This window comes from Chiloscyllium punctatum, chromosome 17, assembly GCF_047496795.1.
Source record: "Chiloscyllium punctatum isolate Juve2018m chromosome 17, sChiPun1.3, whole genome shotgun sequence".
Taxonomy (NCBI): domain Eukaryota; kingdom Metazoa; phylum Chordata; class Chondrichthyes; order Orectolobiformes; family Hemiscylliidae; genus Chiloscyllium; species Chiloscyllium punctatum.
The window spans coordinates 49,710,970-49,736,527 of record NC_092755.1 but is presented as its reverse complement, the minus strand read 5'-3'; the positions used below and the strand labels follow the sequence as shown (position 1 = coordinate 49,736,527).

Genomic DNA, 25,558 nt, shown 5'->3' with positions numbered 1-25,558 from the left:
TGGCCAGGTCGATCCCAGTGTTGTCACTGTCCTGGGAGAACTTGGCTGGAGGAAGGGCATGTTGTGGAGCAGCAGCCTTCAGGAGCAGTGCCAGAGCACAGAGCCTTTGCAGTGTCCAGTGTCTCTTGATCTGACACGGAGTGAATGGAATTGTTGGAAGAATGGTGTCTGTGATGGTGGGGAGCACAGGGGGAGACTGAGTAAGATCATCCGGTGGGCACTTGCGGCTGAAGATTGTTGTAAAAGCCTCAGCCTTATCTTTGATAGTGACAGGTTGGACTCTTCCATCTTTGTGAAGGGGGAGCGACTCCTCTCCAAGAAGCTGTGAAATGTGGGGGCAGTGTGTGGGTGTGGGAAGGTTTGTTTGGGGAAAAGGGAAGAATGTCAGGAGTGGGATTTGAACCCACGCCCCTAGAAAGGGACCAGAATTCACAAGCCCAGATGCAGAGCAAGGACTAACACTCCTTGAGTCTGGCGCCTTAGACCACTCAGCCATCCTGACACGCTGCTGCAGATGCCTTTCCAGATGTCTTTCTCACTCTGTACAATTAGTCACCTTGCTCTTGTGCAGACACAAAATGCAATTCCGCATTTCTGCAGCTCCCTTGCATTCACACTCAGCAACAATCCCTCATACACAGTCTCACTCTCGCACACACACACTCTCTCTCACATGCACACGCACACACACTCTCTATCTGTCTCTCACACACACACTCATTCTCTCACATGCACGCACAAACACACTCTCTCCCTCTCATACACACAAATTCTCCCTTTCTCTGTCTCTCTCACACACACACTCTCACTCACACACACACACTTCTCCCTCTTACACACACACAGACACACGCACTCTCTCACACACACACTATCTCACACACACACTCTTTCTCACACACACCAACAAATTCTTCCTCTCTCTCTCTCAGACACACGCAAACACACTCTTGCAGACATACACATACAAATTCTCTCTCTCTCACACGCACCCACTCTCACTCACACACACACATACACGCACATACACACACACATTCTCTCTCTCTCGCACACACATTCTCTCTCTCTCAAACACACTCTCTCTCACACACACACATTCTTTCACTCTCTCACACACAAAGACACATGCACACTCTCTCTTACACACACACACGCACACTCTGTCTCTCTCACACACATACACACTCTGTCTCTCTCAAACACACCTACAAATTCTCCCTCTCTGTTTCTCACACACACACATGCCCACACACTCATATACACACTCACACCCTCTCTCTCTCAAACACACATATACACATACATACTCTCTCTCACACACACACAGACAGACACAAACACACACTCTCAGACACATACTCACACACATTCTCTCACTCTCACACACACAAACACACACACGTACACGCTGCCTCTCTTGCGCTCACACACACACATGCACTCTCTCTCACACACACACACGCTAACATACACACTCTCTCTCCTTCACACAAACACACACTCTCTCTCTCACACACACGCCCACAGGCACACACAATCTCACACACACACACCTCTCTCTCTCACACACACACACACTCTCTCTCACACGCACACAAACACATGCTAACACACACACGCTCTCTCCTTCACACACACACACAAACACACACACACTCACAGGCACACACACAATCTTTATCTCTCACACACACACACACACACAATCTCTCTCTCTCTCACACACACACACACAAACACAATCAGGTCAGGAGCTGAGTGACCCTGGGGGAAGCCAACCTGGGTGTCACTGAGCAGGTGCTGCTTGATAGCCCTGTTGGTGAGCCCTTCCATCACTTTACCGAGGATTGGGAACAGATGGATGGGAGAGGAATTGGCTGAGTTGGATTTGTCCTGCTTTTTATGTCCAGGACATACCTGGATAATTTCCCACATGGCCAGGTCGATCCCAGTGTTGTAACTGTCCTGGGAGAACTTGGCTGGAGGAAGGGCATGTTGTGGAGTAGCAGCCTTCAGGATCAGTGCCAGAGCACAGAGCCTTTGCAGTGTCCAGTGTCTCTTGATCTGACACGGAGTGAATGGAATTGTTGGAAGAATGGTGTCTGTGATGGTGGGGAGCACAGGGGGAGACTGAGTAAGATCATCCGGTGGGCACTTGCGGCTGAAGATTGTTGTAAAAGCCTCAGCCTTATCTTTGATAGTGACAGGTTGGACTCTTCCATCTTTGTGAAGGGGGAGCGACTCCTCTCCAAGAAGCTGTGAAATGTGGGGGCAGTGTGTGGGTGTGGGAAGGTTTGTTTGGGGAAAAGGGGAGAAAGTCAGGAGTGGGATTTGAACCCACGCCCCTAGAAAGGGACCAGAATTCACAAGCCCAGATGCAGAGCAAGGACTAACACTCCTTGAGTCTGGCGCTTTAGACCACTCGGCCATCCTGACAAGCTGCTGCAGATGCCTTTCCAGATGTCTTTCTCACTCTGTACAATTAGTCACCTTGCTCTTGTGCAGACACAAAATGCAATTCCGCATTTCTGCAGCTCCCTTGCATTCACACTCAGCAACAATCCCTCATACACAGTCTCACTCTCGCACACACACACTCTCTCTCACATGCACACGCACACACACTCTCTATCTGTCTCTCACACACACACTCTCTCTCTCACATGCACGCACAAACACACTCTCTCCCTCTCATACACACAAATTCTCCCTTTCTCTGTCTCTCTCACACACACACTCTCATTCACACACACACACTTCTCCCTCTTACACACACACAGACACACGCACTCTCTCACACACACACTATCTCACACACACACTCTTTCTCACACATACCAACAAATTCTTCCTCTCTCTCTCTCAGACACACGCAAACACACTCTTGCAGACATACACATACAAATTCTCTCTCTCTCACACGCACCCACTCTCACTCACACACACACATACACGCACATACACACACACATTCTCTCTCTCTCGCACACACATTCTCTCTCTCTCAAACACACTCTCTCTCACACACACACATTCTTTCACTCTCTCACACACAAAGACACATGCACACTCTCTCTTACACACACACACGCACACTCTGTCTCTCTCACACACATACACACTCTGTCTCTCTCAAACACACCTACAAATTCTCCCTCTCTGTTTCTCACACACACACATGCCCACACACTCATATACACACTCACACCCTCTCTCTCTCAAACACACATATACACATACATACTCTCTCTCACACACACTCTCACTCACACACACACAGGCAGACACAAACACACACTCTCAGACACATACTCACACACATTCTCTCACTCTCACACACACAAACACACACACGTACACGCTGCCTCTCTTGCGCTCACACACACACATGCACTCTCTCTCACACACACACACGCTAACATACACACTCTCTCTCCTTCACACAAACACACACTCTCTCTCTCACACACACGCCCACAGGCACACACAATCTCACACACACACACACACACACACCTCTCTCTCTCACACACACACACAAACACACACACACTCACAGGCACACACACAATCTTTATCTCTCACACACACACACACACACACACAATCTCTCTCTCTCACACACACACACAAACACAATCAGGTCAGGAGCTGAGTGACCCTGGGGGAAGCCAAACTGGGTGTCACTGAGCAGGTGCTGCTTGATAGCACTGTTGGTGAGCCCTTCCATCACTTTACCGAGGATTGGGAACAGATGGATGGGAGAGGAATTGGCTGAGTTGGATTTGTCCTGCTTTTTATGTCCAGGACATACCTGGATAATTTCCCACATGGCCAGGTCGATCCCAGTGTTGTCACTGTCCTGGAAGAACTTGGCTGGAGGAAGGGCATGTTGTGGAGCAGCAGCCTTCAGGAGCAGTGCCAGAGCACAGAGCCTTTGCAGTGTCCAGTGTCTCTTGATCTGACACGGAGTGAATGGAATTGTTGGAAGAATGGTGTCTGTGATGGTGGGGAGCACAGGGGGAGACTGAGTAAGATCATCCGGTGGGCACTTGCGGCTGAAGATTGTTGTAAAAGCCTCAGCCTTATCTTTGATAGTGACAGGTTGGACTCTTCCATCTTTGTGAAGGGGGAGCGACTCCTCTCCAAGAAGCTGTGAAATGTGGGGGCAGTGTGTGGGTGTGGGAAGGTTTGTTTGGGGAAAAGGGGAGAATGTCAGGAGTGGGATTTGAACCCACGCCCCTAGAAAGGGACCAGAATTCACAAGCCCAGATGCAGAGCAAGGACTAACACTCCTTGAGTCTGGCGCCTTAGACCACTCGGCCATCCTGACAAGCTGCTGCAGATGCCTTTCCAGATGTCTTTCTCACTCTGTACAATTAGTCACCTTGCTCTTGTGCAGACACAAAATGCAATTCCGCATTTCTGCAGCTCCCTTGCATTCACACTCAGCAACAATCCCTCATACACAGTCTCACTCTCGCACACACACACTCTCTCTCACATGCACACGCACACACACTCTCTATCTGTCTCTCACACACACACTCTCTCTCTCACATGCACGCACAAACACACTCTCTCCCTCTCATACACACAAATTCTCCCTTTCTCTGTCTCTCTCACACACACACTCTCACTCACACACACACACTTCTCCCTCTTACACACACACAGACACACGCACTCTCTCACACACACACTATCTCACACACACACTCTTTCTCACACACACCAACAAATTCTTCCTCTCTCTCTCTCAGACACACGCAAACACACTCTTGCAGACATACACATACAAATTCTCTCTCTCTCACACGCACCCACTCTCACTCACACACACACATACACGCACATACACACACACATTCTCTCTCTCTCGCACACACATTCTCTCTCTCTCAAACACACTCTCTCTCACACACACACATTCTTTCACTCTCTCACACACAAAGACACATGCACACTCTCTCTTACACACACACACGCACACTCTGTCTCTCTCACACACATACACACTCTGTCTCTCTCAAACACACCTACAAATTCTCCCTCTCTGTTTCTCACACACACACATGCCCACACACTCATATACACACTCACACCCTCTCTCTCTCAAACACACATATACACATACATACTCTCACTCACACACACACAGACAGACACAAACACACACTCTCAGACACATACTCACACACATTCTCTCACTCTCACACACACAAACACACACACGTACACGCTGCCTCTCTTGCGCTCACACACACACATGCACTCTCTCTCACACACACACACGCTAACATACACACTCTCTCTCCTTCACACAAACACACTCTCTCTCTCACACACACGCCCACAGGCACACACAATCTCACACACACACACCTCTCTCTCTCACACACACACACACACACACTCTCTCTCACACGCACACAAACACATGCTAACACACACACGCTCTCTCCTTCACACACACACACAAACACACACACACTCACAGGCACACACACAATCTTTATCTCTCACACACACACACACACACAATCTCTCTCTCTCACACACACACACAAACACAATCAGGTCAGGAGCTGAGTGACCCTGGGGGAAGCCAAACTGGGTGTCACTGAGCAGGTGCTGCTTGATAGCACTGTTGGTGAGCCCTTCCATCACTTTACCGAGGATTGGGAACAGATGGATGGGAGAGGAATTGGCTGAGTTGGATTTGTCCTGCTTTTTATGTCCAGGACATACCTGGATAATTTCCCACATGGCCAGGTCGATCCCAGTGTTGTCACTGTCCTGGTAGAACTTGGCTGGAGGAAGGGCATGTTGTGGAGCAGCAGCCTTCAGGAGCAGTGCCAGAGCACAGAGCCTTTGCAGTGTCCAGTGTCTCTTGATCTGAGACGGAGTGAATGGAATTGTTGGAAGAATGGTGTCTGTGATGGTGGGGAGCACAGGGGGAGACTGAGTAAGATCATCCGGTGGGCACTTGCGGCTGAAGATTGTTGTAAAAGCCTCAGCCTTATCTTTGATAGTGACAGGTTGGACTCTTCCATCTTTGTGAAGGGGGAGCGACTCCTCTCCAAGAAGCTGTGAAATGTGGGGGCAGTGTGTGGGTGTGGGAAGGTTTGTTTGGGGAAAAGGGGAGAATGTCAGGAGTGGGATTTGAACCCACGCCCCTAGAAAGGGACCAGAATTCACAAGCCCAGATGCAGAGCAAGGACTAACACTCCTTGAGTCTGGCGCCTTAGACCATGCAGCCATCCTGACAAGCTGCTGCAGATGCCTTTCCAGATGTCTTTCTCACTCTGTACAATTAGTCACCTTGCTCTTGTGCAGACACAAAATGCAATTCCGCATTTCTGCAGCTCCCTTGCATTCACACTCAGCAACAATCCCTCATACACAGTCTCACTCTCGCACACACACACTCTCTCTCACATGCACACGCACACACACTCTCTATCTGTCTCTCACACACACACTCTCTCTCTCACATGCACGCACAAACACACTCTCTCCCTCTCATACACACAAATTCTCCCTTTCTCTGTCTCTCTCACACACACACTCTCACTCACACACACACACTTCTCCCTCTTACACACACACAGACACACGCACTCTCTCACACACACACTATCTCACACACACACTCTTTCTCACACACACCAACAAATTCTTCCTCTCTCTCTCTCAGACACACGCAAACACACTCTTGCAGACATACACATACAAATTCTCTCTCTCTCACACGCACCCACTCTCACTCACACACACACATACACGCACATACACACACACATTCTCTCTCTCTCGCACACACATTCTCTCTCTCTCAAACACACTCTCTCTCACACACACACATTCTTTCACTCTCTCACACACAAAGACACATGCACACTCTCTCTTACACACACACACGCACACTCTGTCTCTCTCACACACATACACACTCTGTCTCTCTCAAACACACCTACAAATTCTCCCTCTCTGTTTCTCACACACACACATGCCCACACACTCATATACACACTCACACCCTCTCTCTCTCAAACACACATATACACATACATACTCTCACTCACACACACACAGACAGACACAAACACACACTCTCAGACACATACTCACACACATTCTCTCACTCTCACACACACAAACACACACACGTACACGCTGCCTCTCTTGCGCTCACACACACACATGCACTCTCTCTCACACACACACACGCTAACATACACACTCTCTCTCCTTCACACAAACACACACTCTCTCTCTCACACACACGCCCACAGGCACACACAATCTCACACACACACACCTCTCTCTCTCACACACACACACACTCTCTCTCACACGCACACAAACACATGCTAACACACACACGCTCTCTCCTTCACACACACACACAAACACACACACACTCACAGGCACACACACAATCTTTATCTCTCACACACACACACACACACAATCTCTCTCTCTCACACACACACACAAACACAATCAGGTCAGGAGCTGAGTGACCCTGGGGGAAGCCAAACTGGGTGTCACTGAGCAGGTGCTGCTTGATAGCACTGTTGGTGAGCCCTTCCATCACTTTACCGAGGATTGGGAACAGATGGATGGGAGAGGAATTGGCTGAGTTGGATTTGTCCTGCTTTTTATGTCCAGGACATACCTGGATAATTTCCCACATGGCCAGGTCGATCCCAGTGTTGTCACTGTCCTGGTAGAACTTGGCTGGAGGAAGGGCATGTTGTGGAGCAGCAGCCTTCAGGAGCAGTGCCAGAGCACAGAGCCTTTGCAGTGTCCAGTGTCTCTTGATCTGACACGGAGTGAATGGAATTGTTGGAAGAATGGTGTCTGTGATGGTGGGGAGCACAGGGGGAGACTGAGTAAGATCATCCGGTGGGCACTTGCGGCTGAAGATTGTTGTAAAAGCCTCAGCCTTATCTTTGATAGTGACAGGTTGGACTCTTCCATCTTTGTGAAGGGGGAGCGACTCCTCTCCAAGAAGCTGTGAAATGTGGGGGCAGTGTGTGGGTGTGGGAAGGTTTGTTTGGGGAAAAGGGGAGAATGTCAGGAGTGGGATTTGAACCCACGCCCCTAGAAAGGGACCAGAATTCACAAGCCCAGATGCAGAGCAAGGACTAACACTCCTTGCGTCTGGCGCCTTAGACCATGCAGCCATCCTGACAAGCTGCTGCAGATGCTTTTCCAGATGTCTTTCTCACTCTGTACAATTAGTCACCTTGCTCTTGTGCAGACACAAAATGCAATTCCGCATTTCTGCAGCTCCCTTGCATTCACACTCAGCAACAATCCCTCATACACAGTCTCACTCTCGCACACACACACTCTCTCTCACATGCACACGCACACACACTCTCTATCTGTCTCTCACACACACACTCTCTCTCTCACATGCACGCACAAACACACTCTCTCCCTCTCATACACACAAATTCTCCCTTTCTCTGTCTCTCTCACACACACACTCTCACTCACACACACACACTTCTCCCTCTTACACACACACAGACACACGCACTCTCTCACACACACACTATCTCACACACACACTCTTTCTCACACACACCAACAAATTCTTCCTCTCTCTCTCTCAGACACACGCAAACACACTCTTGCAGACATACACATACAAATTCTCTCTCTCTCACACGCACCCACTCTCACTCACACACACACATACACGCACATACACACACACATTCTCTCTCTCTCGCACACACATTCTCTCTCTCTCAAACACACTCTCTCTCACACACACACATTCTTTCACTCTCTCACACACAAAGACACATGCACACTCTCTCTTACACACACACACGCACACTCTGTCTCTCTCACACACATACACACTCTGTCTCTCTCAAACACACCTACAAATTCTCCCTCTCTGTTTCTCACACACACACATGCCCACACACTCATATACACACTCACACCCTCTCTCTCTCAAACACACATATACACATACATACTCTCACTCACACACACACAGACAGACACAAACACACACTCTCAGACACATACTCACACACATTCTCTCACTCTCACACACACAAACACACACACGTACACGCTGCCTCTCTTGCGCTCACACACACACATGCACTCTCTCTCACACACACACACGCTAACATACACACTCTCTCTCCTTCACACAAACACACACTCTCTCTCTCACACACACGCCCACAGGCACACACAATCTCACACACACACACCTCTCTCTCTCACACACACACACACTCTCTCTCACACGCACACAAACAAATGCTAACACACACACGCTCTCTCCTTCACACACACACACAAACACACACACACTCACAGGCACACACACAATCTTTATCTCTCACACACACACACACACACAATCTCTCTCTCTCACACACACACACAAACACAATCAGGTCAGGAGCTGAGTGACCCTGGGGGAAGCCAAACTGGGTGTCACTGAGCAGGTGCTGCTTGATAGCACTGTTGGTGAGCCCTTCCATCACTTTACCGAGGATTGGGAACAGATGGATGGGAGAGGAATTGGCTGAGTTGGATTTGTCCTGCTTTTTATGTCCAGGACATACCTGGATAATTTCCCACATGGCCAGGTCGATCCCAGTGTTGTCACTGTCCTGGTAGAACTTGGCTGGAGGAAGGGCATGTTGTGGAGCAGCAGCCTTCAGGAGCAGTGCCAGAGCACAGAGCCTTTGCAGTGTCCAGTGTCTCTTGATCTGACACGGAGTGAATGGAATTGTTGGAAGAATGGTGTCTGTGATGGTGGGGAGCACAGGGGGAGACTGAGTAAGATCATCCGGTGGGCACTTGCGGCTGAAGATTGTTGTAAAAGCCTCAGCCTTATCTTTGATAGTGACAGGTTGGACTCTTCCATCTTTGTGAAGGGGGAGCGACTCCTCTCCAAGAAGCTGTGAAATGTGGGGGCAGTGTGTGGGTGTGGGAAGGTTTGTTTGGGGAAAAGGGAAGAATGTCAGGAGTGGGATTGGAACCCACGCCCCTAGAAAGGGACCAGAATTCACAAGCCCAGATGCAGAGCAAGGACTAACACTCCTTGAGTCTGGCGCCTTAGACCACTCGGCCATCCTGACAAGCTGCTGCAGATGCCTTTCCAGATGTCTTTCTCACTCTGTACAATTAGTCACCTTGCTCTTGTGCAGACACAAAATGCAATTCCGCATTTCTGCAGCTCCCTTGCATTCACACTCAGCAACAATCCCTCATACACAGTCTCACTCTCGCACACACACACTCTCTCTCACATGCACACGCACACACACTCTCTATCTGTCTCTCACACACACACTCTCTCTCTCACATGCACGCACAAACACACTCTCTCCCTCTCATACACACAAATTCTCCCTTTCTCTGTCTCTCTCACACACACACTCTCACTCACACACACACACTTCTCCCTCTTACACACACACAGACACACGCACTCTCTCACACACACACTATCTCACACACACACTCTTTCTCACACACACCAACAAATTCTTCCTCTCTCTCTCTCAGACACACGCAAACACACTCTTGCAGACATACACATACAAATTCTCTCTCTCTCACACGCACCCACTCTCACTCACACACACACATACACGCACATACACACACACATTCTCTCTCTCTCGCACACACATTCTCTCTCTCTCAAACACACTCTCTCTCACACACACACATTCTTTCACTCTCTCACACACAAAGACACATGCACACTCTCTCTTACACACACACACGCACACTCTGTCTCTCTCACACACATACACACTCTGTCTCTCTCAAACACACCTACAAATTCTCCCTCTCTGTTTCTCACACACACACATGCCCACACACTCATATACACACTCACACCCTCCCTCTCTCAAACACACATATACACATACATACTCTCTCTCACACACACTCTCACTCACACACACACAGACAGACACAAACACACACTCTCAGACACATACTCACACACATTCTCTCACTCTCACACACACAAACACACACACGTACACGCTGCCTCTCTTGCGCTCACACACACACATGCACTCTCTCTCACACACACACACGCTAACATACACACTCTCTCTCCTTCACACAAATACACACTCTCTCTCTCACACACACGCCCACAGGCACACACAATCTCACACACACACACACACACACACCTCTCTCTCTCACACACACACACAAACACACACACACTCACAGGCACACACACAATCTTAATCTCGCACACACACACACACACACACAATCTCTCTCTCTCACACACACACACAAACACAATCAGGTCAGGAGCTGAGTGACCCTGGGGGAAGCCAAACTGGGTGTCACTGAGCAGGTGCTGCTTGATAGCACTGTTGGTGAGCCCTTCCATCACTTTACCGAGGATTGGGAACAGATGGATGGGAGAGGAATTGGCTGAGTTGGATTTGTCCTGCTTTTTATGTCCAGGACATACCTGGATAATTTCCCACATGGCCAGGTCGATCCCAGTGTTGTCACTGTCCTGGTAGAACTTGGCTGGAGGAAGGGCATGTTGTGGAGCAGCAGCCTTCAGGAGCAGTGCCAGAGCACAGAGCCTTTGCAGTGTCCAGTGTCTCTTGATCTGACACGGAGTGAATGGAATTGTTGGAAGAATGGTGTCTGTGATGGTGGGGAGCACAGGGGGAGACTGAGTAAGATCATCCGGTGGGCACTTGCGGCTGAAGATTGTTGTAAAAGCCTCAGCCTTATCTTTGATAGTGACAGGTTGGACTCTTCCATCTTTGTGAAGGGGGAGCGACTCCTCTCCAAGAAGCTGTGAAATGTGGGGGCAGTGTGTGGGTGTGGGAAGGTTTGTTTGGGGAAAAGGGGAGAATGTCAGGAGTGGGATTTGAACCCACGCCCCTAGAAAGGGACCAGAATTCACAAGCCCAGATGCAGAGCAAGGACTAACACTCCTTGAGTCTGGCGCCTTAGACCATGCAGCCATCCTGACAAGCTGCTGCAGATGCTTTTCCAGATGTCTTTCTCACTCTGTACAATTAGTCACCTTGCTCTTGTGCAGACACAAAATGCAATTCCGCATTTCTGCAGCTCCCTTGCATTCACACTCAGCAACAATCCCTCATACACAGTCTCACTCTCGCACACACACACTCTCTCTCACATGCACACGCACACACACTCTCTATCTGTCTCTCACACACACACTCTCTCTCTCACATGCACGCACAAACACACTCTCTCCCTCTCATACACACAAATTCTCCCTTTCTCTGTCTCTCTCACACACACACTCTCACTCACACACACACACTTCTCCCTCTTACACACACACAGACACACGCACTCTCTCACACACACACTATCTCACACACACACTCTTTCTCACACACACCAACAAATTCTTCCTCTCTCTCTCTCAGACACACGCAAACACACTCTTGCAGACATACACATACAAATTCTCTCTCTCTCACACGCACCCACTCTCACTCACACACACACATACACGCACATACACACACACATTCTCTCTCTCTCGCACACACATTCTCTCTCTCTCAAACACACTCTCTCTCACACACACACATTCTTTCACTCTCTCACACACAAAGACACATGCACACTCTCTCTTACACACACACACGCACACTCTGTCTCTCTCACACACATACACACTCTGTCTCTCTCAAACACACCTACAAATTCTCCCTCTCTGTTTCTCACACACACACATGCCCACACACTCATATACACACTCACACCCTCTCTCTCTCAAACACACATATACACATACATACTCTCACTCACACACACACAGACAGACACAAACACACACTCTCAGACACATACTCACACACATTCTCTCACTCTCACACACACAAACACACACACGTACACGCTGCCTCTCTTGCGCTCACACACACACATGCACTCTCTCTCACACACACACACGCTAACATACACACTCTCTCTCCTTCACACAAACACACACTCTCTCTCTCACACACACGCCCACAGGCACACACAATCTCACACACACACACCTCTCTCTCTCACACACACACACACTCTCTCTCACACGCACACAAACAAATGCTAACACACACACGCTCTCTCCTTCACACACACACACAAACACACACACACTCACAGGCACACACACAATCTTTATCTCTCACACACACACACACACACAATCTCTCTCTCTCACACACACACACAAACACAATCAGGTCAGGAGCTGAGTGACCCTGGGGGAAGCCAAACTGGGTGTCACTGAGCAGGTGCTGCTTGATAGCACTGTTGGTGAGCCCTTCCATCACTTTACCGAGGATTGGGAACAGATGGATGGGAGAGGAATTGGCTGAGTTGGATTTGTCCTGCTTTTTATGTCCAGGACATACCTGGATAATTTCCCACATGGCCAGGTCGATCCCAGTGTTGTCACTGTCCTGGTAGAACTTGGCTGGAGGAAGGGCATGTTGTGGAGCAGCAGCCTTCAGGAGCAGTGCCAGAGCACAGAGCCTTTGCAGTGTCCAGTGTCTCTTGATCTGACACGGAGTGAATGGAATTGTTGGAAGAATGGTGTCTGTGATGGTGGGGAGCACAGGGGGAGACTGAGTAAGATCATCCGGTGGGCACTTGCGGCTGAAGATTGTTGTAAAAGCCTCAGCCTTATCTTTGATAGTGACAGGTTGGACTCTTCCATCTTTGTGAAGGGGGAGCGACTCCTCTCCAAGAAGCTGTGAAATGTGGGGGCAGTGTGTGGGTGTGGGAAGGTTTGTTTGGGGAAAAGGGAAGAATGTCAGGAGTGGGATTGGAACCCACGCCCCTAGAAAGGGACCAGAATTCACAAGCCCAGATGCAGAGCAAGGACTAACACTCCTTGAGTCTGGCGCCTTAGACCACTCGGCCATCCTGACAAGCTGCTGCAGATGCCTTTCCAGATGTCTTTCTCACTCTGTACAATTAGTCACCTTGCTCTTGTGCAGACACAAAATGCAATTCCGCATTTCTGCAGCTCCCTTGCATTCACACTCAGCAACAATCCCTCATACACAGTCTCACTCTCGCACACACACACTCTCTCTCACATGCACACGCACACACACTCTCTATCTGTCTCTCACACACACACTCTCTCTCTCACATGCACGCACAAACACACTCTCTCCCTCTCATACACACAAATTCTCCCTTTCTCTGTCTCTCTCACACACACACTCTCACTCACACACACACACTTCTCCCTCTTACACACACACAGACACACGCACTCTCTCACACACACACTATCTCACACACACACTCTTTCTCACACACACCAACAAATTCTTCCTCTCTCTCTCTCAGACACACGCAAACACACTCTTGCAGACATACACATACAAATTCTCTCTCTCTCACACGCACCCACTCTCACTCACACACACACATACACGCACATACACACACACATTCTCTCTCTCTCGCACACACATTCTCTCTCTCTCAAACACACTCTCTCTCACACACACACATTCTTTCACTCTCTCACACACAAAGACACATGCACACTCTCTCTTACACACACACACGCACACTCTGTCTCTCTCACACACATACACACTCTGTCTCTCTCAAACACACCTACAAATTCTCCCTCTCTGTTTCTCACACACACACATGCCCACACACTCATATACACACTCACACCCTCCCTCTCTCAAACACACATATACACATACATACTCTCTCTCACACACACTCTCACTCACACACACACAGACAGACACAAACACACACTCTCAGACACATACTCACACACATTCTCTCACTCTCACACACACAAACACACACACGTACACGCTGCCTCTCTTGCGCTCACACACACACATGCACTCTCTCTCACACACACACACGCTAACATACACACTCTCTCTCCTTCACACAAATACACACTCTCTCTCTCACACACACGCCCACAGGCACACACAATCTCACACACACACACACACACACACCTCTCTCTCTCACACACACACACAAACACACACACACTCACAGGCACACACACAATCTTAATCTCGCACACACACACACACACACACAATCTCTCTCTCTCACACACACACACAAACACAATCAGGTCAGGAGCTGAGTGACCCTGGGGGAAGCCAAACTGGGTGTCACTGAGCAGGTGCTGCTTGATAGCACTGTTGGTGAGCCCTTCCATCACTTTACCGAGGATTGGGAACAGATGGATGGGAGAGGAATTGGCTGAGTTGGATTTGTCCTGCTTTTTATGTCCAGGACATACCTGGATAATTTCCCACATGGCCAGGTCGATCCCAGTGTTGTCACTGTCCTGGTAGAACTTGGCTGGAGGAAGGGCATGTTGTGGAGCAGCAGCCTTCAGGAGCAGTGCCAGAGCACAGAGCCTTTGCAGTGTCCAGTGTCTCTTGATCTGACACGGAGTGAATGGAATTGTTGGAAGAATGGTGTCTGTGATGGTGGGGAGCACAGGGGGAGACTGAGTAAGATCATCCGGTGGGCACTTGCGGCTGAAGATTGTTGTAAAAGCCTCAGCCTTATCTTTGATAGTGACAGGTTGGACTCTTCCATCTTTGTGAAGGGGGAGCGACTCCTCTCCAAGAAGCTGTGAAATGTGGGGGCAGTGTGTGGGTGTGGGAAGGTTTGTTTGGGGAAAAGGGGAGAATGTCAGGAGTGGGATTTGAACCCACGCCCCTAGAAAGGGACCAGAATTCACAAGCCCAGATGCAGAGCAAGGACTAACACTCCTTGAGTCTGGCGCCTTAGACCACTCGGCCATCCTGACAAGCTGCTGCAGATGCCTTTCCAGATGTCTTTCTCACTCTGTACAATTAGTCACCTTGCTCTTGTGCAGACACAAAATGCAATTCCGCATTTCTGCAGCTCCCTTGCATTCACACTCAGCAACAATCCCTCATACACAGTCTCACTCTCGCACACACACACTCTCTCTCACATGCACACGCACACACACTCTCTATCTGTCTCTCACACACACACTCTCTCTCTCACATGCACGCACAAACACACTCTCTCCCTCTCATACACACAAATTCTCCCTTTCTCTGTCTCTCTCACACACACACTCTCACTCACACACACACACTTCTCCCTCTTACACACACACAGACACACGCACTCTCTCACACACACACTATCTCACACACACACTCTTTCTCACACACACCAACAAATTCTTCCTCTCTCTCTCTCAGACACACGCAAACACACTCTTGCAGACATACACATACAAATTCTCTCTCTCTCACACGCACCCACTCTCACTCACACACACACATACACGCACATACACACACACATTCTCTCTCTCTCGCACACACATTCTCTCTCTCTCAAACACACTCTCTCTCACACACACACATTCTTTCACTCTCTCACACACAAAGACACATGCACACTCTCTCTTACACACACACACGCACACTCTGTCTCTCTCACACACATACACACTCTGTCTCTCTCAAACACACCTACAAATTCTCCCTCTCTGTTTCTCACACACACACATGCCCACACACTCATATACACACTCACACCCTCTCTCTCTCAAACACACATATACACATACATACTCTCACTCACACACACACAGACAGACACAAACACACACTCTCAGACACATACTCACACACATTCTCTCACTCTCACACACACAAACACACACACGTACACGCTGCCTCTCTTGCGCTCACACACACACATGCGCTCTCTCTCACACACACACACGCTAACATACACACTCTCTCTCCTTCACACAAACACACACTCTCTCTCTCACACACACGCCCACAGGCACACACAATCTCACACACACACACCTCTCTCTCTCACACACACACACACTCTCTCTCACACGCACACAAACAAATGCTAACACACACACGCTCTCTCCTTCACACACACACACAAACACACACACACTCACAGGCACACACACAATCTTTATCTCTCACACACACACACACACACAATCTCTCTCTCTCACACACACACACAAACACAATCAGGTCAGGAGCTGAGTGACCCTGGGGGAAGCCAAACTGGGTGTCACTGAGCAGGTGCTGCTTGATAGCACTGTTGGTGAGCCCTTCCATCACTTTACCGAGGATTGGGAACAGATGGATGGGAGAGGAATTGGCTGAGTTGGATTTGTCCTGCTTTTTATGTCCAGGACATACCTGGATAATTTCCCACATGGCCAGGTCGATCCCAGTGTTGTCACTGTCCTGGTAGAACTTGGCTGGAGGAAGGGCATGTTGTGGAGCAGCAGCCTTCAGGAGCAGTGCCAGAGCACAGAGCCTTTGCAGTGTCCAGTGTCTCTTGATCTGACACGGAGTGAATGGAATTGTTGGAAGAATGGTGTCTGTGATGGTGGGGAGCACAGGGGGAGACTGAGTAAGATCATCCGGTGGGCACTTGCGGCTGAAGATTGTTGTAAAAGCCTCAGCCTTATCTTTGATAGTGACAGGTTGGACTCTTCCATCTTTGTGAAGGGGGAGCGACTCCTCTCCAAGAAGCTGTGAAATGTGGGGGCAGTGTGTGGGTGTGGGAAGGTTTGTTTGGGGAAAAGGGAAGAATGTCAGGAGTGGGATTGGAACCCACGCCCCTAGAAAGGGACCAGAATTCACAAGCCCAGATGCAGAGCAAGGACTAACACTCCTTGAGTCTGGCGCCTTAGACCACTCGGCCATCCTGACAAGCTGCTGCAGATGCCTTTCCAGATGTCTTTCTCACTCTGTACAATTAGTCACCTTGCTCTTGTGCAGACACAAAATGCAATTCCGCATTTCTGCAGCTCCCTTGCATTCACACTCAGCAACAATCCCTCATACACAGTCTCACTCTCGCACACACACACTCTCTCTCACATGCACACGCACACACACTCTCTATCTGTCTCTCACACACACACTCTCTCTCTCACATGCACGCACAAACACACTCTCTCCCTCTCATACACACAAATTCTCCCTTTCTCTGTCTCTCTCACACACACACTCTCACTCACACACACACACTTCTCCCTCTTACACACACACAGACACACGCACTCTCTCACACACACACACTCTTTCTCACACACACCAACAAATTCTTCCTCTCTCTCTCTCAGACACACGCAAACACACTCTTGCAGACATACACATACAAATTCTCTCTCTCTCACACGCACCCACTCTCACTCACACACACACATACACGCACATACACACACACATTCTCTCTCTCTCGCACACACATTCTCTCTCTCTCAAACACACTCTCTCTCACACACACACATTCTTTCACTCTCTCACACACAAAGACACATGCACACTCTCTCTTACACACACACACGCACACTCTGTCTCTCTCACACACATACACACTCTGTCTCTCTCAAACACACCTACAAATTCTCCCTCTCTGTTTCTCACACACACACATGCCCACACACTCATATACACACTCACACCCTCTCTCTCTCAAACACACATATACACATACATACTCTCTCTCACACACACACAGACAGACACAAACACACACTCTCAGACACATACTCACACACATTCTCTCACTCTCACACACACAAACACACACACGTACACGCTGCCTCTCTTGCGCTCACACACACACATGCACTCTCTCTCACACACACACACGCTAACATACACACTCTCTCTCCTTCACACAAACACACACTCTCTCTCTCACACACACGCCCACAGGCACACACAATCTCACACACACACACCTCTCTCTCTCACACACACACACACTCTCTCTCACACGCACACAAACACATGCTAACACACACACGCTCTCTCCTTCACACACACACACAAACACACACACACTCACAGCACACACACAATCTTTATCTCTCACACACACACACACACACAATCTCTCTCTCTCACACACACACACAAACACAATCAGGTCAGGAGCTGAGTGACCCTGGGGGAAGCCAAACTGGGTGTCACTGAGCAGGTGCTGCTTGATAGCACTGTTGGTGAGCCCTTCCATCACTTTACCGAGGATTGGGAACAGATGGATGGGAGAGGAATTGGCTGAGTTGGATTTGTCCTGCTTTTTATGTCCAGGACATACCTGGATAATTTCCCACATGGCCAGGTCGATCCCAGTGTTGTCACTGTCCTTGTAGAACTTGGCTGGAGGAAGGGCATGTTGTGGAGCAGCAGCCTTCAGGAGCAGTGCCAGAGCACAGAGCCTTTGCAGTGTCCAGTGTCTCTTGATCTGACACGGAGTGAATGGAATTGTTGGAAGAATGGTGTCTGTGATGGTGGGGAGCACAGGGGGAGACTGAGTAAGATCATCCGGTGGGCACTTGCGGCTGAAGATTGTTGTAAAAGCCTCAGCCTTATCTTTGATAGTGACAGGTTGGACTCTTCCATCTTTGTGAAGGGGGAGCGACTCCTCTCCAAGAAGCTGTGAAATGTGGGGGCAGTGTGTGGGTGTGGGAAGGTTTGTTTGGGGAAAAGGGAAAAATGTCAGGAGTGGGATTTGAACCCACGCCCCTAGAAAAGGACCAGAATTCACAAGCCCAGATGCAGAGCAAGGACTAACACTCCTTGAGTCTGGCGCCTTAGACCACTCGGCCATCCTGACAAGCTGCTGCAAATGCCTTTCCAGATGTCTTTCTCACTCTGTACAATTAGTCACCTTGCTCTTGTGCAGACACAAAATGCAATTCCGCATTTCTGCAGCTCCCTTGCATTCACACTCAGCAACAATCCCTCATACACAGTCTCACTCTCGCACACACACACTCTCTCTCACATGCACACGCACACACACTCTCTATCTGTCTCTCACACACACACTCTCTCTCTCACATGCACGCACAAACACACTCTCTCCCTCTCATACACACAAATTCTCCCTTTCTCTGTCTCTCTCACACACACACTCTCACTCACACACACACACTTCTCCCTCTTACACACACACAGACACACGCACTCTCTCACACACACACTATCTCACACACACACTCTTTCTCACACACACCAACAAATTCTTCCTCTTTCTCTCTCAGACACACGCAAACACACTCTTGCAGACATACACATACAAATTCTCTCCCTCTCACACGCATCCACTCTCACTCACACACACACATACACGCACATACACACACACATTCTCTCTCTCTCGCACACACATTCTCTCTCTCTCAAACACACTCTCTCTCACACACACACATTCTTTCACTCTCTCACACACAAAGACACATGCACACTCTCTCTTACACACACACACGCACACTCTGTCTCTCTCACACACATACACACTCTGTCTCTCTCAAACACACCTACAAATTCTCCCTCTCTGTTTCTCACACACACACATGCCCACACACTCATATACACACTCACACCCTCTCTCTCTCAAACACACATATACACATACATACTCTCACTCACACACACACAGACAGACACAAACACACACTCTCAGACACATACTCACACACATTCTCTCACTCTCACACACACAAACACACACACGTACACGCTGCCTCTCTTGCGCTCACACACACACATGCACTCTCTCTCACACACACACACGCTAACATACACACTCTCTCTCCTTCACACAAACACACACTCTCTCTCTCACACACACGCCCACAGGCACACACAATCTCACACACACACACCTCTCTCTCTCACACACACACACACTCTCTCTCACACGCACACAAACACATGCTAACACACACACGCTCTCTCCTTCACACACACACACAAACACACACACACTCACAGGCACACACACAATCTTTATCTCTCACACACACACACACACACAATCTCTCTCTCACACACACACACACAAACACAATCAGGTCAGGAGCTGAGTGACCCTGGGGGAAGCCAAACTGGGTGTCACTGAGCAGGTGCTGCTTGATAGCACTGTTGGTGAGCCCTTCCATCACTTTACCGAGGATTGGGAACAGATGGATGGGAGAGGAATTGGCTGAGTTGGATTTGTCCTGCTTTTTATGTCCAGGACATACCTGGATAATTTCCCACATGGCCAGGTCGATCCCAGTGTTGTCACTGTCCTGGTAGAACTTGGCTGGAGGAAGGGCATGTTGTGGAGCAGCAGCCTTCAGGAGCAGTGCCAGAGCACAGAGCCTTTGCAGTGTCCAGTGTCTCTTGATCTGACACGGAGTGAATGGAATTGTTGGAAGAATGGTGTCTGTGATGGTGGGGAGCACAGGGGGAGACTGAGTAAGATCATCCGGTGGGCACTTGCGGCTGAAGATTGTTGTAAAAGCCTCAGCCTTATCTTTGATAGTGACAGGTTGGACTCTTCCATCTTTGTGAAGGGGGAGCGACTCCTCTCCAAGAAGCTGTGAAATGTGGGGGCAGTGTGTGGGTGTGGGAAGGTTTGTTTGGGGAAAAGGGAAGAATGTCAGGAGTGGGATTGGAACCCACGCCCCTAGAAAGGGACCAGAATTCACAAGCCCAGATGCAGAGCAAGGACTAACACTCCTTGAGTCTGGCGCCTTAGACCACTCGGCCATCCTGACAAGCTGCTGCAGATGCCTTTCCAGATGTCTTTCTCACTCTGTACAATTAGTCACCTTGCTCTTGTGCAGACACAAAATGCAATTCCGCATTTCTGCAGCTCCCTTGCATTCACACTCAGCAACAATCCCTCATACACAGTCTCACTCTCGCACACACACACTCTCTCTCACATGCACACGCACACACACTCTCTATCTGTCTCTCACACACACACTCTCTCTCTCACATGCACGCACAAACACACTCTCTCCCTCTCATACACACAAATTCTCCCTTTCTCTGTCTCTCTCACACACACACTCTCACTCACACACACACACTTCTCCCTCTTACACACACACAGACACACGCACTCTCTCACACACACACTATCTCACACACACACTCTTTCTCACACACACCAACAAATTCTTCCTCTCTCTCTCTCAGACACACGCAAACACACTCTTGCAGACATACACATACAAATTCTCTCTCTCTCACACGCACCCACTCTCACTCACACACACACATACACGCACATACACACACACATTCTCTCTCTCTCGCACACACATTCTCTCTCTCTCAAACACACTCTCTCTCACACACACACATTCTTTCACTCTCTCACACACAAAGACACATGCACACTCTCTCTTACACACACACACGCACACTCTGTCTCTCTCACACACATACACACTCTGTCTCTCTCAAACACACCTACAAATTCTCCCTCTCTGTTTCTCACACACACACATGCCCACACACTCATATACACACTCACACCCTCTCTCTCTCAAACACACATATACACATACATACTCTCTCTCACACACACACAGACAGACACAAACACACACTCTCAGACACATACTCACACACATTCTCTCACTCTCACACACAAAAACACACACACGTACACGCTGCCTCTCTTGCGCTCACACACACACATGCACTCTCTCTCACACACACACACGCTAACATACACACTCTCTCTCCTTCACACAAACACACACTCTCTCTCTCACACACACGCCCACAGGCACACACAATCTCACACACACACACCTCTCTCTCTCACACACACACACACTCTCTCTCACACGCACACAAACACATGCTAACACACACACGCTCTCTCCTTCACACACACACACAAACACACACACACTCACAGGCACACACACAATCTTTATCTCTCACACACACACACACACACACAATCTCTCTCTCTCACACACATACACAAACACAATCAGGTCAGGAGCTGAGTGACCCTGGGGGAAGCCAAACTGGGTGTCACTGAGCAGGTGCTGCTTGATAGCCCTGTTGGTGAGCCCTTCCATCACTTTACCGAGGATTGGGAACAGATGGATGGGAGAGGAATTGGCTGAGTTGGATTTGTCCTGCTTTTTATGTCCAGGACATACCTGGATAATTTCCCACATGGCCAGGTCGATCCCAGTGTTGTCACTGTCCTGGTAGAACTTGGCTGGAGGAAGGGCATGTTGTGGAGCAGCAGCCTTCAGGAGCAGTGCCAGAGCACAGAGCCTTTGCAGTGTCCAGTGTCTCTTGATCTGACACGGAGTGAATGGAATTGTTGGAAGAATGGTGTCTGTGATGGTGGGGAGCACAGGGGGAGACTGAGTAAGATCATCCGGTGGGCACTTGCGGCTGAAGATTGTTGTAAAAGCCTCAGCCTTATCTTTGATAGTGACAGGTTGGACTCTTCCATCTTTGTGAAGGGGGAGCGACTCCTCTCCAAGAAGCTGTGAAATGTGGGGACAGTGTGTGGGTGTGGGAAGGTTTGTTTGGGGAAAAGGGAAGAATGTCAGGAGTGGGATTTGAACCCACGCCCCTAGAAAGGGACCAGAATTCACAAGCCCAGATGCAGAGCAAGGACTAACACTCCTTGAGTCTGGCGCCTTAGACCACTCGGCCATCCTGACAAGCTGCTGCAGATGCCTTTCCAGATGTCTTTCTCACTCTGTACAATTAGTCACCTTGCTCTTGTGGAGACACAAAATGCAATTCCGCATTTCTGCAGCTCCCTTGCATTCACACTCAGCAACAATCCCTCATACACAGTCTCACTCTCGCACACACACACTCTCTCTCACATGCACACGCACACACACTCTCTATCTGTCTCTCACACACACACTCTCTCTCTCACATGCACGCACAAACACACTCTCTCCCTCTCATACACACAAATTCTCCCTTTCTCTGTCTCTCTCACACACACACTCTCACTCACACACACACACTTCTCCCTCTTACACACACACAGACACACGCACTCTCTCACACACACACTATCTCACACACACACTCTTTCTCACACACACCAACAAATTCTTCCTCTCTCTCTCTCAGACACACGCAAACACACTCTTGCAGACATACACATACAAATTCTCTCTCTCTCACACGCACCCACTCTCACTCACACACACACATACACGCACATACACACACACATTCTCTCTCTCTCGCACACACATTCTCTCTCTCTCAAACACACTCTCTCTCACACACACACATTCTTTCACTCTCTCACACACAAAGACACATGCACACTCTCTCTTACACACACACACGCACACTCTGTCTCTCTCACACACATACACACTCTGTCTCTCTCAAACACACCTACAAATTCTCCCTCTCTGTTTCTCACACACACACATGCCCACACACTCATATACACACTCACACCCTCTCTCTCTCAAACACACATATACACATACATACTCTCTCTCACACACACACAGACAGACACAAACACACACTCTCAGACACATACTCACACACATTCTCTCACTCTCACACACACAAACACACACACGTACACGCTGCCTCTCTTGCGCTCACACACACACATGCACTCTCTCGCACACACACACACGCTAACATACACACTCTCTCTCCTTCACACAAACACACACTCTCTCTCTCACACACACGCCCACAGGTACACACAATCTCACACACACACACCTCTCTCTCTCACACACACACACACTCTCTCTCACACGCACACAAACACATGCTAACACACACACGCTCTCTCCTTCACACACACACACAAACACACACACACTCACAGGCACACACACAATCTTTAACTCTCACACACACACACACACACACAATCTCTCTCTCTCTCACACACACACACACAAACACAATCAGGTCAGGAGCTGAGTGACCCTGGGGGAAGCCAACCTGGGTGTCACTGAGCAGGTGCTGCTTGATAGCCCTGTTGGTGAGCCCTTCCATCACTTTACCGAGGATTGGGAACAGATGGATGGGAGAGGAATTGGCTGAGTTGGATTTGTCCTGCTTTTTATGTCCAGGACATACCTGGATAATTTCCCACATGGCCAGGTCGATCCCAGTGTTGTAACTGTCCTGGGAGAACTTGGCTGGAGGAAGGGCATGTTGTGGAGTAGCAGCCTTCAGGATCAGTGCCAGAGCACAGAGCCTTTGCAGTGTCCAGTGTCTCTTGATCTGACATGGAGTGAATGGAATTGTTGGAAGAATGGTGTCTGTGATGGTGGGGAGCACAGGGGGAGACTGAGTAAGATCATCCGGTGGGCACTTGCGGCTGAAGATTGTTGTAAAAGCCTCAGCCTTATCTTTGAAAGTGACAGGTTGGACTCTTCCATCTTTGTGAAGGGGGAGCGACTCCTCTCCAAGAAGCTGTGAAATGTGGGGGCAGTGTGTGGGTGTGGGAAGGTTTGTTTGGGGAAAAGGGAAGAATGTCAGGAGTGGGATTTGAACCCACGCCCCTAGAAAGGGACCAGAATTCACAAGTCCAGATGCAGAGCAAGGACTAACACTCCTTGAGTCTGGCGCCTTAGACCACTCGGCCATCCTGACAAGCTGCTGCAGATGCCTTTCCAGATGTCTTTCTCACT

At 49.3% G+C, this 25,558-nt stretch overlaps 13 non-coding genes across 13 annotated transcripts; all 13 read right to left on the bottom strand.

The window, feature by feature from the left end:
- Positions 1-382: 382 nt before the first annotated feature.
- Positions 383-502, bottom strand: trnal-caa (transfer RNA leucine (anticodon CAA)). Its single transcript has 2 exons — positions 465-502; positions 383-428 (listed from the first exon to the last, which is right to left on the bottom strand). It is a non-coding gene; the product is annotated as a tRNA-Leu (tRNA).
- Positions 503-2,319: 1,817 nt separating this feature from the next.
- trnal-caa (transfer RNA leucine (anticodon CAA)) lies at positions 2,320-2,439 on the bottom strand. Its single transcript has 2 exons — positions 2,402-2,439; positions 2,320-2,365 (listed from the first exon to the last, which is right to left on the bottom strand). It is a non-coding gene; the product is annotated as a tRNA-Leu (tRNA).
- A 1,777-nt stretch (positions 2,440-4,216) lies between these two features.
- On the bottom strand, positions 4,217-4,336 carry trnal-caa (transfer RNA leucine (anticodon CAA)). Its single transcript has 2 exons — positions 4,299-4,336; positions 4,217-4,262 (listed from the first exon to the last, which is right to left on the bottom strand). It is a non-coding gene; the product is annotated as a tRNA-Leu (tRNA).
- Positions 4,337-6,153: 1,817 nt separating this feature from the next.
- trnal-caa (transfer RNA leucine (anticodon CAA)) lies at positions 6,154-6,273 on the bottom strand. The gene is made up of 2 exons: positions 6,236-6,273; positions 6,154-6,199 (listed from the first exon to the last, which is right to left on the bottom strand). It is a non-coding gene; the product is annotated as a tRNA-Leu (tRNA).
- Positions 6,274-10,019: 3,746 nt separating this feature from the next.
- trnal-caa (transfer RNA leucine (anticodon CAA)) lies at positions 10,020-10,139 on the bottom strand. Its single transcript has 2 exons — positions 10,102-10,139; positions 10,020-10,065 (listed from the first exon to the last, which is right to left on the bottom strand). It is a non-coding gene; the product is annotated as a tRNA-Leu (tRNA).
- A 1,775-nt stretch (positions 10,140-11,914) lies between these two features.
- trnal-caa (transfer RNA leucine (anticodon CAA)) lies at positions 11,915-12,034 on the bottom strand. The gene is made up of 2 exons: positions 11,997-12,034; positions 11,915-11,960 (listed from the first exon to the last, which is right to left on the bottom strand). It is a non-coding gene; the product is annotated as a tRNA-Leu (tRNA).
- Positions 12,035-13,847: 1,813 nt separating this feature from the next.
- On the bottom strand, positions 13,848-13,967 carry trnal-caa (transfer RNA leucine (anticodon CAA)). The gene is made up of 2 exons: positions 13,930-13,967; positions 13,848-13,893 (listed from the first exon to the last, which is right to left on the bottom strand). It is a non-coding gene; the product is annotated as a tRNA-Leu (tRNA).
- Positions 13,968-15,742: 1,775 nt separating this feature from the next.
- trnal-caa (transfer RNA leucine (anticodon CAA)) lies at positions 15,743-15,862 on the bottom strand. The gene is made up of 2 exons: positions 15,825-15,862; positions 15,743-15,788 (listed from the first exon to the last, which is right to left on the bottom strand). It is a non-coding gene; the product is annotated as a tRNA-Leu (tRNA).
- A 1,813-nt stretch (positions 15,863-17,675) lies between these two features.
- On the bottom strand, positions 17,676-17,795 carry trnal-caa (transfer RNA leucine (anticodon CAA)). Its single transcript has 2 exons — positions 17,758-17,795; positions 17,676-17,721 (listed from the first exon to the last, which is right to left on the bottom strand). It is a non-coding gene; the product is annotated as a tRNA-Leu (tRNA).
- Positions 17,796-19,593: 1,798 nt separating this feature from the next.
- trnal-caa (transfer RNA leucine (anticodon CAA)) lies at positions 19,594-19,713 on the bottom strand. Its single transcript has 2 exons — positions 19,676-19,713; positions 19,594-19,639 (listed from the first exon to the last, which is right to left on the bottom strand). It is a non-coding gene; the product is annotated as a tRNA-Leu (tRNA).
- Positions 19,714-21,526: 1,813 nt separating this feature from the next.
- trnal-caa (transfer RNA leucine (anticodon CAA)) lies at positions 21,527-21,646 on the bottom strand. Its single transcript has 2 exons — positions 21,609-21,646; positions 21,527-21,572 (listed from the first exon to the last, which is right to left on the bottom strand). It is a non-coding gene; the product is annotated as a tRNA-Leu (tRNA).
- Positions 21,647-23,461: 1,815 nt separating this feature from the next.
- trnal-caa (transfer RNA leucine (anticodon CAA)) lies at positions 23,462-23,581 on the bottom strand. Its single transcript has 2 exons — positions 23,544-23,581; positions 23,462-23,507 (listed from the first exon to the last, which is right to left on the bottom strand). It is a non-coding gene; the product is annotated as a tRNA-Leu (tRNA).
- A 1,819-nt stretch (positions 23,582-25,400) lies between these two features.
- Positions 25,401-25,520, bottom strand: trnal-caa (transfer RNA leucine (anticodon CAA)). The gene is made up of 2 exons: positions 25,483-25,520; positions 25,401-25,446 (listed from the first exon to the last, which is right to left on the bottom strand). It is a non-coding gene; the product is annotated as a tRNA-Leu (tRNA).
- Positions 25,521-25,558: the final 38 nt, after the last annotated feature.